The sequence below is a fragment of the Mesoplodon mirus genome (genome assembly GCF_964341445.2).
Source record: "Mesoplodon mirus genome assembly, contig: SUPER_7_unloc_1, whole genome shotgun sequence".
NCBI lineage: Eukaryota > Metazoa > Chordata > Mammalia > Artiodactyla > Ziphiidae > Mesoplodon > Mesoplodon mirus.
In genome coordinates this window covers 6165529-6179931 of record NW_028295815.1, presented here as the reverse complement: position 1 = coordinate 6179931, position 14403 = coordinate 6165529, and positions in this window count along the sequence as shown.

Genomic DNA, 14403 nt, shown 5'->3' with positions numbered 1-14403 from the left:
TTTTCTCTGGGTATATGCCCAGAAGTGGGATTGCTGGATCAGATGGTAATTCTATTTCTAGTTTTTTTAAGGAAACTCCATACTGTTCTCCATAGTGACTGTATCAATTTACATTCCCACCAATAGTGGAAGAGGACTCCTTTTGTCCACACCCTCCCCAGAATTGGTTGTTTGTAGATTTTCTGATGATGCCGATTCTAACAGGTGTGAGGTGATACCTCATTGTAGTTTTGATTTGCATTTCTCTAATAATTAGTGCTGTTGAGCAGCTTTTCATGTGCGTCTTGGCCATCTCTGTGTCTTCTTTGAAGAAACGTCTCTTTAGATCTTCTGCCCATTTTTGTATTGGGTTGTTTGTTTTTTTAATATTAAGCTGCATGTGTTGTTTATATATATTGGAGATTAAACCTCTGTCCATTGATTCGTCTGCAACGATTTTCGCGCATTCTGAGGGATGCCTTTTTCCATTCCCGTTTTTTTTAACAAAAAAGGAAAGAAAGGAAAAGAAGCAGAACACTAATGTGCGTAAAATATGCCTTTTGAAACGGTCGTTTTGAAATATGGACGTCCTTTGAATTTTTTGGTCGATATGTGACCCCAGGATTTGTTTTCAGGGCAGGTGTCATTTACAGGCCTGCAATGATTTTGAATATCAACTGACCATTAGCGCTGGGATTAAAGATGCTGTTGTGTGAAACGGCCACATGGTGGCAGCAGTTCTCCCTTACCAAATCTGGTTACTAGGGCAAGAGAGCCTCAGTGGAAGTGGTGTTCTAGATTGGAATTTAGAATGGAATGTGCCAGGAGAAAGCCCCTCAAGTTTGTCTCACTACTTCTTGTTCGTGTTTTTAATTTAATTTTTTATTTTTTATTACAGCAATTTTGATTACAATGTTTGGCTTGTTGTAGGTGTGGAAGATGTGGTTCTTTTACACATATACAGATTTCTGTTCTTCCTGGGATCCTTTTCCCATGTACGTTATGACAGAATATTGAGTAGTCCTCTCTTGGTATTCTGTAGGTCTTTGGTGATTATATATGTCACCTGTGTTTGTATATGTCTGTTAACCCCGATATCGTAATGAAACCAATCCTCACACCTTTCCTTTGGTGAACCATAAGTTTGTTTAATGAATCTGTGATTGCCCTTCTCCGTGGAAATATCTGCCCTGGTATCCATTTTTAGGTAACACCTATAAGTGATATGATATGATATGTGTCTTTCACTTTCTGACTTACTACATGTCACGTGATTACTTCTAGACTCATCTACGGTGCTGCAAATGGCATTGTGTCCTTTTTTTCCTTTGCTTCTCTTCTGCCTTGGTGAGGTCTATTTTCAACAATGTGATTCCCTGAGGGTTGTGGATTAGCTGACCTGGGCAGCCTTACCCTGCCGGCCCGCCCTCCCCAGATGTGCCTGGTTGAGGTCAATATAAACAGCGCTCCAGGCAGCAATAGCCCATGAAGCTGTGCCTGACTCCATATTCTCTGCCCCGTCAGCAGTCTTGGGTCTGTGCTGGTGGGAGGGAGTCAGGGGCCACAGCTTTGTGTGTGGCCCGGTGTGAGTGGGGCTCTGCTGGCCTTTCTGCAGGAGTTGCCAGGCAGCCGCCTATAAAGAAGAGGATGTGTCACCCATACCTTCCGCTGGAATATCTCTCTGGACAGAGGTGAGGAAGGAAAAAAGCAGTGGGGGCCGGGACAGGAGGGGTATCTCAGGCAGGGCAATGCAAAGCTTCCGGAAAAGCTCCTGTGGCCAGGACCACCCTGGCTGGCCTGCAGGCACCAAGTTGGCCTGCGTGCTGTCGCTGGTGTGGCTCCACGGCCCTTCCTCTAGGCTTTCAAGCCCTTGTACATATTCAGGTGTTTTACCTGGGAAGGGTGGGAACAGTTCAGCAGCAGCTGGCCTGGGGCTCAGCTCACGTGTACTCACAGATGCCTCGGCACGGTCCCCCAGCTTTGCAATGAGGACGCTCCTTGCGTGGGGGGTAGGTTGCTGGCTGTATGGGAGATGGTTCCCCACCTCTGACCAATTTCAGAATTGTTTACCCCTGGAGCAAGTGCCCTGATAGGTTTTTCCTCTGTATAACTTGTGGGTTCAGTTTTTTTTTCTTTTATGGTTCAAGTTAGATTTTATGCCTCTTTTATGTATTTATAGATATAAGCATGGAAATAATTCATTCCTATAAATACATCTGTGAGACGGGAAGAACTTTTTTCTCTTTTATTTTTAAATTTTATTTTTTAAAATTTTGTAATTTAATTTTATTTATTTTTTTATACTGCACGTTATTATTAGTTATGTATTTTATGCATATACATGTATACAGGTCAATCCCAAATTCCCAACTCATCCAACCACCACCACCCCATGGCTTCCCACGCTTGGTTTCCATACGTTTGTTCTCTACCTCTGTGTCTCTATTTCTTCCCTGCAAACCAGTTCATCTGTACCATTTTTTAGGCTCCACATATATGCATTAATGTACAATATGTGTTTTCCTCTTTCTTACTTACTTCATTCTGTATGAAAGTCTCTCGATCCATCGATGTCTCTACAAATGACCCAGTTTCATTCCTTTTTATGGCCGAGTAATATTCCATTTTATATATGTACCACATCTTTATCCATTCATCTGTCTGTGGGCATTTAGGTTGCTTCCATTACCTGGCTATTGTAAATAGTGCTGCAACGAACATTGTGGTGAATGTGCCTTTTTGATTTACGGTTTTCTCTGGGTATATGGCCATAAGTGGGATTGCTGGATCAGATGGTAATTCTATTTCTAGTTTTTTTAAGGAAACTCCATACTGTTCTCCTTAGTGACTGTATCAATTTACATTCCCACCAATAGTGGAAGAGGGCTCCTTTTGTCCACTCCCTCCCCAGAATTGGTTGTTTGTAGATTTTCTGATGATGCCGATTCTAACAGGTGTGAGGTGATTCTTCTTTGTAGTTTTGATTTGCATTTCTCTAATAATTAGTGCTGTTGAGCAGCTTTTCATGTGCGTCTTGGCCATCTCTGTGTCTCCTTTGAAGAAACGTCTCTTTAGGTCTTCTGCCCATTTTTGTATTGGGTTGTTTGTTTTTTTAATATTAAGCTGCATGAGCTGTTTATATATATAGGAGATTAAACCTCTGTCCATTGATTCGTCTGCAACGATTTTCGCCCATTCTGAGGGATGCCTTTTTCCATTCCCGTATTTTTTAACAAAAAAGGAAAGAAAGGAAAAGAAGCAGAACACTAATGTGCGTAAAATATGCCTTTTGAAACGGTCGTTTTGAAATATGGACGTCCTTTGAAATTTTTGGTCGATATGTGACCCCAGGATTTGTTTTCAGGGCAGGTGTCATTTACAGGCCTGCAATGATTTTGAATATCAACTGACCATTAGCGTTGGGATTAAAGCTGCTGTTGTGTGAAACGGCCACAAGGTGGCAGCAGTTCACCCTTACCAAATCTGGTTACTAGGGCAAGAGAGCCTCAGTGGAAGTGGTGTTCTAGATTGGAGTTTAGAATGGAATGTGCCAGGAGAAAGTCCCTCACGTTTGTCTCACTACTTCTTGTTCGTGTTTTTAATTTAATTTTTTATTTTTTGTTACAGCAAGTTTGATTACAATGTTTGGCTTGTTGTAGGTGTGGAAGATGTGGTTCTTTTACACATATACAGATGACTGTTCTTCTTGGGATCCTTTTCCCATGTACGTTATGACAGAATGTTGAGTAGTCCTCTCTTGGTATTCTGTAGGTCTTTGGTGATTATATATGTCACCTGTGTTGGTATATGTCTGTTAACCCCGATATTGTAATGAAACCAATCCTCACACCTTTCCATTGGTGAACCATAAGTTTTTTTAATGAATCTGTGATTGCCCTTCTCCGTGGAAATATCTGCCCTGGTATCCATTTTTAGGTAACACCTATAAGTGATATGATATGATATGTGTCTTTCACTTTCTGACTTACTACATGTCACGTGATTACTTCTAGACTCATCTACGGTGCTACAAATGGCATTGTGTCCTTTTTTCCCTTGGCTACTCTTCTGCCTTAGCGGGGTCCACTTTCAACAATGTGATTCCCTGATGGTTGTGGATTAGCTGACCTGGGCAGCCTTACCCTGCCGGCCCACCCTCCCCAGGTGTGCCTCGTTGAGGTCAATATAAACAGAGCTCCAGGCACCAATAGCCCCTGAAGCTGTGCCTGACTCCATATTCTCTGCCCCGTCAGCAGTCTCGGTGCTGTGCTGGTGGGAGGGAGTGAGGGGCCACAGCTTTGTGGGTGGCCCGGTGTGAGTGGGGTTCTGCTGGCCTTTCTGCAGGAGTTGCCAGGCTGCCGCCTGTAAAGAAGAGGATGTGTCACCCATACCTTCCGCTGGAATTTCCCTCCGGACAGTGGTGAGGAAGGAAAAAGCAGTGGAGGCCTGGACAGGAGGGGTATCTCAGGCAGGGCAATGGAAAGCTTCTGGAAGAGCGCCCGGGGCCAGGACCACCCTGGCTGGCCTGCAGGCACCAAGTTGGCCTGCGTGCTGTCGCTGGTGTGGCACCACAGTCCTTCCTCTAGGCTTTCAAGCCCTTTTACATATTCAGGTGTTTTACCTGGAAAGGGAGGGAACAGTTCAGCGGCAGCTGGCCTGGGGCTTAGCTCACGTTTACTCACAAATGCCTCAGCACGGTCCCCCAGCTTTGCAATGAGGACGCTCCTTGCGTGGGGGGTGGGTTGCTGGCTGTATGGGAGATGGTTCCCCACCTCTGACCAATTTCAGAATTGTTTACCACTGGAGCAAGTGCCCTGATAGGGTTTTCCTCTGTATAACTCGTGGGTTCAGGATTTTTCTTTCTTTTATGGTTCAAGTTAGATTTTATTCCTCTTTTATGTATTTATAGATATAAGCATGGAAATAATTCATTCCTATAAATACATCTGTGTGACGGGAAGAACTTTTTTCAGTTTTAGTTTTAAATTTTATTTTTTAAAATTTTGAAATTTAATTTTATTTATTTTTTTATACAGCACGTTATTATTAGTTATGTATTTTATGCATATATATGTATACAGGTCAATCCCAAACTCCCAACTCATCCCACCACCACCACCCCATGGCTTCCCACACTTGGTGTCCATACGTTTGATCTCTACCTCTGTGTCTCTATTTCTTCCCTGCAAACCAGTTCATCTGTACCATTTTTAGGCTCCACAAATATGCGTTAATATACAATATTTGTTTTCCTCTTTCTGACTTACTTCATTCTGTATGACAGTCTCTCGATCCATCGATGTCTCAACAAATGACCCAGTTTCATTCCTTTTAATGGCCGAGTAATATTCCATTTTATATATGTACCACATCTTTATCCATTCATCTGTCTGTGGGCATTTAGGTTGCTTCCATTACCTGGCTATTGTAAATAGTGCTGCAACGAAAATTGTGGTGAATGTGCCTTTTTGAATTACGGTTTTCTCTGGGTATATGCCCAGAAGTGGGATTGCTGGATCAGATGGTAATTCTATTTTTAGGTTTTTTAAGGAAACTCCATACTGTTCTCCATAGTGACTGTATCAATTTACATTCCCACCAGTAGTGGAAGAGGGCTCCTTTTGTCCACACCCTCCCCAGAATTTGTTGTTTGTAGATTTTCTGATGATGCCGATTCTAACAGGTGTGAGGTGATACCTCATTGTAGTTTTGATTTGCATTTCTCTAATAATTAGTGCTGTTGAGCAGCTTTTCATGTGCGTCTTGGATATCTCTGTGTCTCCTTTGAAGAAACGTCTCTTTAGATCTTCTGCCCATTTTTTTGGGTTGTTTGTTTTTTTAATATTAAGCTGCATGAGCTGTTTATATATATTGGAGATTAAACCTCTATTCATTGATTCGTCTGCAACGATTTTCGCCCATTCTGAGGGATGCCTTTTTCCATTCCCGTGTTTTTTAACAAAAAAGGAAAGAAAGGAAAAGAAGCAGAACACTAATGTGCGTAAAATATGCCTTTTGAAACGGTCGTTTTGAAATATGGACGTCCTTTGAATTTTTTGGTCGATATGTGACCCCAGGATTTGTGTTCAGGGCAGGTGTCATTTACAGGCCTGCAATGATTTTGAATATCATCTGACCATTAGCGCTGGGATTAAAGCTGCTGTTGTGTGAAACGGCCACAAGGTGGCAGCAGTTCACCCTTACCAAATCTGGTTACTAGGGCAAGAGAGCCTCAGTGGAAGTGGTGTTCTAGATTGGAGTTTAGAATGGAATGTGCCTGGAGAAAGCCCCTCACGTTTGTCTCACTACTTCTTGTTCGTGTTTTTAATTTAATTTTTTATTTTTTATTACAGCAAGTTTGATAACAATGTTTGGCTTGTTGTAGGTGTGGAAGACGTGGTTCTTTTACACATATACAGATGTCTGTCCTTCCTGGGATCCTTTTCCCATGTACGTTATGACAGAATTTTGAGTAGTCCTCTCTTGGTATTCTGTAGGTCTTTGGTGATTATATATGTCATCTGTGTTTGTATATGTCTGTTAACCCCGATATCGTAATGAAACCAATCCTCACACCTTTCCATTGGTGATCAATAAGTTTGTTTAATGAATCTGTGATTGCCCTTCTCCGTGGAAATATCTAGCCTGGTATCCATTTTTAGGTAACACCTATATGTGATATGATATGATATGTGTCTTTCACTTTCTGACTTACTACAAGTCACGTGATTACTTCTAGACTCATCTACGGTGCTGCAGATGGCATTGTGTCCTTTTTTCCCTTGGCTTCTCTTCTGCCTTAGCGGGGTCCATTTTCAACAATGTGATTCCCTGAGGGTTGTGGATTAGCTGACCTGGGCAGCCTTACCCTGCCGGCCCACCCTCCCCAGGTGTGCCTCGTTGAGGTCAATAGAAACAGCTCTCCAGGCAGCAATAGCCCCTGAAGCTGTGCCTGACTCCCTATTCTCTGCCCCGTCAGCAGTCTCGGGGCTGTGCTGGTGGGAGGGAGTGAGGGGCCACAGCTTTGTGGGTGGCCCGGTGTGAGTGGGGTTCTGCTGGCCTTTCTGCAGGATTTGCCAGGCTGCTGCCTGTAAAGGAGAGGATGTGTCACCCATACCTTCCGCTGGAATTTCTCTCTGGACAGAGGTGAGGAAGGAAAAAAGCAGTGGGGGCCGGGACAGGAGGGGTATCTCAGGCAAGGCAATGGAAAGCTTCTGGAAGAGCGCCCGGTCCCAGGACCACCCTGGCTGGCCTGCAGGCACCAAGTTGGCCTGCGTGCTGTCTCTGGTGTGGCTCCACGGCCCTTCCTCTAGGCTTTCAAGCCCTTGTACATATTCAGGTGTTTTACCTGGAAAGGGTGGGAACAGTTCAGCAGCAGCTGGCCTGGGGCTCAGCTCACCTTTACTCACAGATGCCTCGGCACGGACACCAGCTTTGCAATGAGGACGCTCCTTGTGTGGGGGGTGGGTGGCTGGCTGTATGGGAGATGGTTCCCCACCTCTGACCAATTTCAGAATTGTTTACCGCTGGAGCAAGGGCCCTGATAGGGTTTTCTTCTCTATAACTCGTGGGTTCACTTTTGTTTTTTCTTTTATGGTTCAAGTTAGATTTTATTCCTCTTTTATGTATTTTTAAATATAAGCATGGAAATAATTCATTCCTATAAATACATCTGTGTGACGGGAAGAATTTTTTCTGTTTTATTTTTAAATTTTATTTTTTAAAATTTTGAAATTTAATTTTATTTATGTTTTTATACAGCATGTTATTATGAGTTATGTATTTTATGCATATACATGTATACAGGTCAATCCCAATCTCCCAACTCATCCCACCACCACCACCCCATGGCTTCCCACACTTGGTGTCCATACGTTTGTTCTCTACCTCTGTGTCTCTATTTCTTCCCTGCAAACCAGTTCATCCGTACCATTTTTTTAGGTTCCACATATATGCATTAATATACAATATTTGTTTTCCTCTTTCTGACTTACTTCATTCTGTATGACAGTCTCTCGATCCATCGATGTCTCTACAAATGACCCAGTTTCATTCCTTTTTATGGCCGAGTCATATTCCATTTCATATATGTACCACATCTTTAACAATTCATCTGTCTGTGGGCAATTAGTTTGCTTCCATTACCTGGCTATTGTAAATAGTGCTGCAACGAACATTGTGGTGAATGTGCCTTTTTGAAATATGGTTTTCTCTGGGTATATGCCCAGAAGTGGGATTGCTGGATCAGATGGTAATTCTATTTCTAGTTTTTTTAAGGAAACTCCATACTTTTCTCCATAGAGACTGTATCAATTTACATTCAAACCAATAGTGGAAGAGGGCTCCTTTTGTCCACACCCTCCCCAGAATTGGTTGTTTGTAGATTTTCTGATGATGCCGATTCTAACAGGTGTGAGGTGATACCTCATTGCAGTTTTCTCCTGAATATATTCAGGAGAAAACGCATACGCCCTTTTTGGCCAAGTGCATCATTGTCGAAGTTGTGCCCCTCTTCCTGTGCTTTACAGGCGATTCCAACGTACCTCTTGAAATCTGTTTCCTGCTATTCTGCCTCGCTTTCAATTCCGCCTCTTTGCCTTCCCTCAACAGATTTTTGGACGATAGTTGGCCTTGATTACTCTGTCAGTTTGTGAATTGCTGTGCCCCTAAGCTCGATTTTTCAACTCGTTTTTTGTGAGCTGAACGCAAGTCCAAACTTTTGGTTCAGGACCTATACTGGTTCCCGGTGGGTGGCTGAGATTTTGGTTAATTCTTCTTCCTGCCGGGAAATTAGAGTGACATCTGCCCATCCAAATGCCTAACAGCTACTCTCTCATTGGTTCTCCCTCTTCCCTTTCATCCTCTGCCAAATTGGCAACCTGTGCGAACCAGGAGCTTAAAGGGGTTGTCTCTCCAAGTTGGGAGATTGATAGGAAAGCAGTTGGAAAGTCAAACCGGAGAACCAGGAGAGGGGCTCTTCGTTGAGTTTTAGAAACCTTTCGTATTCACAGTGTGTCCATTCTCTAGGTCTCCCGTACATGTTATAGCTGTAGTAATATTCCCTTCAACCTGGAGAGCTGGGACCCATGGAATGGGTGCCATGCATTATTGCTTTAAAGGGTCTGCATTTGCTCGCCCAATCTCACCAATCCTCTCAGTCCCAAGTGTCCAGCCTTATGCCACATCCAGCTGTCATTGTAGATAGGGTCATTCCAGGTTGCATCAGAGACCCTGAAGGAATTGTAAAGAATTTCCCTGTTTCTTTGTTCTGTTTTTGAAATTCCTTTTTAGAGTGGGTTTGAGCTGATTCTCGCTACCCTGTTTATGCCAGTCTAGACACACTTGATTCCCTTATGGAGACATATCAATACATAGGTTTTAAGATTCTTACTAGTCAGATCTATTCCTCTGCGGGAAATATGGTGTTTTGAGTCCCTTTCACTGAGGAAGGTGTAGGTCTTGTCTATTCCATAGTTGGTTTTTGGAACGGGACCTGTGCTTATATCAAACTCTGGTTTGATGCATCATCCCACCTCTCCTTCCCCCTTAAGCAGGCATAAGAGTGTTTTCTAAATGTGAGACTCTGTTCTCTTGCCTAACTCAGTTCATGTGTAGCCATGTTTACAGGATCTTCCGAAGTGATATCTTATGATAAGTTTCTTTTCCTGTGTGACTTCTTTCACTTAGAATCATCGTACCTGAATCCACTCATTTTGCTGCTACTGGTCTTATGACATTGATTTCATGGCTGAGGGATATTCCATCGTACGTAAGTTCCACAATGTTTGGAACCATTTTTATATTACCTGGGATATTTCAGGTGTACCCAGGTTGAGGTTCCTGTAAGCAGTGCAGCCTTCAATTTGGGGGTGGCTCTGTCTTATGGATTTTCAGTTTTCCCAAGGTATATTCCCTAGACTGGAAGTGCCCTTGGCTCTGTAGCTCTGTTGTTTACTTGTTTTAGGGAACACAATGCACTCCTCCAGTGAGGCAGTTGGCAACTTACATCCCGCCCATCAGCATAACAAGGCTCCCTGTTCTCCAGGGCCTGTCTTGCCTTTCTGGTTTTTACACATTTTGTGGATGTCCCTTTTGACCGGTGGGAAGTGATACTTCTTTGTAGTGCAGATTTGCATTGCCCGCTTGCTTGCTTGGCCAAAAAGGGCGTATGCGTTTTCTCCTGAATATATTCAGGAGAAAACGCATACGCCCTTTTTGGCCAAGTGCATCATTGTCGAAGTTGTGCCCCTCTTCCTGTGCTTTACAGGCAATTCCAACGTACCTCTTGAAATCTCTTTCCTGCTATTCTGCCTCGCTTTCAAGTCCCCCTCGTTGCCTTCCCTCAACAGATTTTTGGACGATAGTTGGCGTTGATTACTCTGCCAGTTTGTGAATTGCTGTGCCCCTGAGCTCCATTTTTCAACTCGTTTCTTGTGAGCTGAACGCAAGTCCAAACTTTTGGTTCAGGACCTATACTGGTTCCCGGTGGGTGGCTGAGACTTTGGTTAATTCTTCTTCCTGCCGGGAAATTAGAGTGACATGTGCCCATCCAAATGCCTAACAGCTACTCTCTCATTGGTTCTCCCTCTTCCCTTTCATCCTCTGCCAAATTGGCAACCTGTGCCAACCAGGACCTTAAAGGGGCTGTCTCTCCAAGTTGGGAGATTGATAGGAAAGCAGTTGGAAAGTCAAACCAGAGCACCAGGAGAGGGGCACTTCGTTGAGTTTTAGAAACCTTTCGTATTCACAGTGTGTCCATTCTCTAGGTTTCCCGTACACGTTATAGCTGTAGTAATATTCCCTTCAACCTGGAGAGCTGGGACCCATGGAATGGGTGCCATGCATTATTGCTTTAAAGGGTCTGCATTTGCTCACCCAATCTCACCAATCCTCTCAGTCCCAAGTGTCCAGCCTTATGCCACATCCAGCTGTCATTGTAGATAGGGTCATTCCAGGTTGCATCAGAGACCCTGAAGGATTTGTAAAGAATTTCCCTGTTTCTTTGTTCTGTTTTTGAAGTTCCATTTTAGAGTGGGTTTGAGATGATTCTTGCTGCCCTGTTTATGCCAGTCTAGACACACTTGATTCCCTTACGGAGACATATCAATACATAGGTTTTAAGATTCTTACTAGTCAGATCTATTCCTCTGCGGGAAATATGGGGTTTTGAGTCCCTTTCACTGAGGAAGGTGTAGGTCTTGTCTATTCCATAGTTGGTTTTTGGAACGGTACCTGTGCTTATATCAAACTCTGGTTTGATGCATCACCCCACCTCTCCTTCCCCCTTAAGCAGGCATAAGAGTGTTTTCTAAATGTGAGACTCTGTTCTCTTGCCTAACTCAGTTCATGTGTAGCCATGTTTACAGGATCTTCCTAAGTGATATCTTATGATAAGTTTCTTTTCCTGTGTGACTTCTTTCACTTAGAATCATCGTACCTGAATCCACTCATTTTGCTGCTACTGGTCTTATGACATTGATTTCATGGCTGAGGGATATTCCATCGTACGTAAGTTCCACAATGTTTGGAACCATTTTTATATTTCCTGGGATATTTCAGGTGTACCCAGGTTGAGGTTCCTGTAAGCAGTGCAGCCCTCAATTTGGGGGTGGCTCTGTCTTATGGATTTTCAGGTTTCCCAAGGTATATTCCCTAGACTGGAAGTGCCCTTGGCTCTGTAGCTCTGTTGTTTACTTGTTTTAGGGAACACAATGCACTCCTCCAGTGAGGCAGTTGACAACTTACATCCCGCCCATCAGCATAACAAGGCTCCCTGTTCTCCAGGGCCTGTCTTGCCTTTCTGGTTTTTACACATTTTGTGGATGTCCCTTTTGACCGGTGGGAAGTGATACTTCTTTGTAGTGCAGATTTGCATTGCCCGCTTGCTTGCTTGGCCAAAAAGGGCGTATGCGTTTTCTCCTGAATATATTCAGGAGAAAACGCATACGCCCTTTTTGGCCAAGTGCATCATTGTCGAAGTTGTGCCCCTCTTCCTGTGCTTTACAGGCGATTCCAACGTACCTCTTGAAATCTGTTTCCTGCTATTCTGCCTCGCTTTCAAGTCCGCCTCGTTGCCTTCCCTCAACAGATTTTTGGACGATAGTTGGCCTTGATTACTCTGCAAGTTTGTGAATTGCTGTGCCCCTGAGCTCCATTTTTCAACTCGTTTCTTGTGAGCTGAACGCAAGTCCAAACTTTTGGTTCAGGACCTATACTGGTTCCCGGTGGGTGGCTGAGACTTTGGTTAATTCTTCTTCCTGCCGGGAAATTAGAGTGACATGTGCCCATCCAAATGCCTAACAGCTACTCTCTCATTGGTTCTCCCTCTTCCCTTTCATCCTCTGCCAAATTGGCAACCTGTGCGAACCAGGAGCTTAAAGGGGCTGTCTCTCCAAGTTGGGAGATTGATAGGAAAGCAGTTGGAAAGTCAAACCGGAGCACCAGGAGAGGGGCTCTTCGTTGAGTTTTAGAAACCTTTCGTATTCACAGTGTGTCCATTCTCTAGGTTTCCCGTACATGTTATAGCTATAGTAATATTCCCTTCAACTTGGAGAGCTGGGACCCAAGGAATGGGAGCCATGCATTATTGCTTTAAAGGGTCTGCATTTGCTCACCCAATCTCACCAATCCCCTCAGTCCAAAGTGTCCAGCCTTATGCCACATCCAGCTGTCATTTTAGATAGGGTCATTCCAGGTTGCATCAGAGACCCTGAAGGAATTGTAAAGAATTTCCCTGTTTCTTTGTTCTGTTTTTGAAATTCCTTTTTAGAGTGGGTTTGAGCTGATTCTCGCTGCCCTGTTTATGCCAGTCTAGACACACTTGATTCCCTTACAGAGACATATCAATACATAGGTTTTAAGATTCTTACTAGTCAGATCTATTCCTCTGCGGGAAATATGGGGTTTTGAGTCCCTTTCACTGAGAAAGGTGTAGGTCTTGTCTATAACATAGTTGGTTTTTGGAACGGTACCTCTGCTTATATCAAACTCTGGTTTGATGCATCACCCCACCTCTCCTTCCCCCTTAAGCAGGCATAAGAGTATTTTCTAAATGTGAGACTCAGTTCTCTTGCCTAACTCAGTTCATGTGTAGCCATGTTTACAGGATCTTCCTAAGTGATATCTTATGATAAGTTTCTTTTCCTGTGTGACTTCTTTCACTTAGAATCATCGTACCTGAATCCACTCATTTTGCTGCTACTGGTCTTATGACATTGATTTCATGGCTGAGGGATATTCCATCGTATGTAAGTTCCACAATGTTTGGAACCATTTTTATATTTCCTGGGATATTTCAGGTGTACCCAGGTTGAGGTTCCTGTAAGCAGTGCAGCCCTCAATTTGGGGGTGGCTCTGTCTTATGGATTTTCAGTTTTCCCAAGGTATATTCCCTAGACTGGAAGTGCCCTTGGCTCTGTAGCTCTGTTGTTTACTTGTTTTAGGGAACACAATGCACTCCTCCAGTGAGGCAGTTGGCAACTTACATCCCGCCCATCAGCATAACAAGGCTCCCTGTTCTCCAGGGCCTGTCTTGCCTTTCTGGTTTTTACACATTTTGTGGATGTCCCTTTTGACCGGTGGGAAGTGATACTTCTTTGTAGTGCAGATTTGCATTGCCCGCTTGCTTGCTTGGCCAAAAAGGGCGTATGCGTTTTCTCCTGAATATATTCAGGAGACAACGCATACGCCCTTTTTGGCCAAGTGCATCATTGTCGAAGTTGTGCCCCTCTTCCTGTGCTTTACAGGCGATTCCAACGTACCTCTTGAAATCTGTTTCCTGCTATTCTGCCTCGCTTTCAAGTCCGCCTCGTTGCCTTCCCTCAACAGATTTTTGGACGATAGTGGGCCTTGATTACTCTGCCAGTTTGTGAATTGCTGTGCCCCTGAGCTCCATTTTTCAACTCGTTTTTTGTGAGCTGAACGCAAGTCCAAACATTTGGTTCAGGACCTATACTGGTTCCCGGTGGGTGGCTGAGACTTTGGTTAATTCTTCTTCCTGCCGGGAAATTAGAGTGACATGTGCCCATCCAAATGCCTAACAGCTACTCTCTCATTGGTTCTCCCTCTTCCCTTTCATCCTCTGCCAAATTGGCAACCTGTGCGAACCAGGAGCTTAAAGGGGCTGTCTCTCCAAGTTGGGAGATTGATAGGAAAGCAGTTGGAAAGTCAAACTGGAGCAGCAGGAGAGGGGCTCTTCGTTGAGTTTTAGAAACCTTTCGTATTCACAGTGTGTCCATTCTCTAGGTTTCCCGTACACGTTATAGTTGTAGTAATATTCCCTTCAACCTGGAGAGCTGGGACCCATGGAATGGGTGCCATGCATTATTGCTTTAAAGGGTCTGCATTTGCTCACCCAATCTCACCAATCCTCTCAGTCCCAAGTGTCCAGCCTTATGCCACATCCAGCTGTCATTGTAGATAGGG